This window comes from Lampetra fluviatilis, chromosome 27 (genome assembly GCF_964198595.1).
Source record: "Lampetra fluviatilis chromosome 27, kcLamFluv1.1, whole genome shotgun sequence".
Classification (NCBI taxonomy): Eukaryota; Metazoa; Chordata; class Hyperoartia; order Petromyzontiformes; family Petromyzontidae; genus Lampetra; species Lampetra fluviatilis.
In genome coordinates this window covers 12,505,505-12,507,506 of record NC_136301.1, presented here as the reverse complement: position 1 = coordinate 12,507,506, position 2,002 = coordinate 12,505,505, and positions in this window count along the sequence as shown.

Sequence of the window (2,002 nt, the reverse complement as noted above, 5' to 3'; positions counted from 1 at the left end):
CCCTTGGCGCCACCAACGGGGGGGGGGCTGTGTGTGCTCTGTGGGATATCTGGGGGCGCACACGGCCCCACCCCTCGTTGGGGACTAGGCATAAAAGGGGAGCTCCCTGGACGATCAGGGCCAGTTGTAGCTCAACACCCAAGACCCAAGACCAGCCGTCTGAGAACCCTGGGACGCTGTGAGGGCCAGTGGTGGGACTCTGGAACTCCCGACTCTACGATCTTGTGAGGGCGAGTTCCAGAGCGTAGCCAGAGTAGTGTATTTAGGCTGTGTACCTAGGCTGTGTACCTAGGCTGTAACAGAGTATCAGGACTGTTGGAGAGTGCCGCTCCAATTCGTCAAAACCCATTCCGGTTGAGCCCGGCCGAGAAGGAACATGTACGGGTGGCCGTCAACGATATGTTGGCGGCCGATGTCATTGCGCCATCAAATAGCCCATGAGGGGCGCCGATCGTTCTTGTTAAGAAGCACGACGGGAGCCTCCACTTTTGTGTTGACTTCAAGAAACTTAATAAGATTACTGTGGCCGACGCCTACCCGCCTCCCAGGATGGACGAGTCGCTCGATGCCGTAACAGGTGCGCACTACTTCTCCACCTTGGATCTTCTCTCGGGGTTTTGGCAGCTACCCCTTGATGACGCATCCAAACCAAAGACGGCCTTTCGCACGCCGCAGGGACTGTTCCAATTCAACAGACTTCCCATGGGTCTTCACTCGGCCCCGGCGACGTTCCAGCGCCTGATGGAGCTGGTCCTCGCTGGGCTCCAGTGGGATTCTTGCCTAATCTACCTCGACGATGTAACCGTGTTCAGAAAAACTTTTGATGAACACCTCACGTGATTGAAGGCAGTTTCCTTAAAATGCGGGCGGCTAACCTCAAATTCAAACCGCAAAAGTGCCACCTCATGAGGGATTCGGTTCGTTACTTGGGCCATATTGTCAGCCGCTCGGGAATTGCCACGGACCCCGAAAAGACAAATTGCGTGCGCTCATGGCCAACTCCTACCTCTGTTGGGGAGGTGCGGAGTTTTATCGGCTTTGCCTCATATTATCGATGATTTGTTGCGGGATTCGCATCCATCACGACGCCCCTCCACGCATTAACGGCCAAAGGGGTAAAATTCCATTGGGGAGAGTTAGAACAGGCATCGTTCAATGCCGTCCGAAAAGCACTGGTCGATGCTCCTCCCCTGTCTTATCCAGATTTTACCACTCCGTTCATTCTGGATACAGACGCCAGCAACACCGGAATTGGAGGGGTGCTGTCGCAAATTGTCAATGGAGTGGAGCGCGTAGTCGCCTTTGGCAGCAGGGTGCTGTCGCCCGTGGAGCAACGTTACAGCGTGACGCGCCGCGAATTGCTTGCTATCGTTTTTTTCATAAAGCAGTACAGACCCTACGTGTATGGCAGGCATTTCACAGTACGCTCCGACCACGCGGCACTACAATACGCCTTGCGAGTGGACCAACCATCTGGACAGCTCTCGCGTTGGCTGGAGATCCTCCAGGACGTTGCGTTCACTGTCATTTACCGCAAGGGGATTCAACACGGGAACGCCGACAGGTTGTCGCGACTGCCGACCAATGGGCGCTGTGCTTGTTTTTTGGGTGCGGGGCGTTGTAGGCAGCCTGACGGGGTACCGCCCCCATCCCTTGCGGCCGCGGTCGGGGATGGGGTCGGGGACCACGGGGCTCCCTCCACGCAAGTTCCGCAGGACGCATTGCTGGGCCTCGGGTTGGACGACTGGGGACGTCTTCAGATGGAAGACGTCTCCCTCCTCAAATTGAGACGCCGTGCTAGGGATGCCGAGGGCCACAGGGGGCAGGGGGGCCCCGTATCATATGTCATCCGAGAAGGCGTCCTCATGCATTGGGATGGGGGGTCCCAATTCCACACGTTGGTGGTGCCCACCTCCCTGCGAGGGCGACTTGTGTGGGAAACCCACAGTCGCCTCTTGCACCTGGGTGTTCAGAAGACACTAGCTAAAATTCAATTGGAATT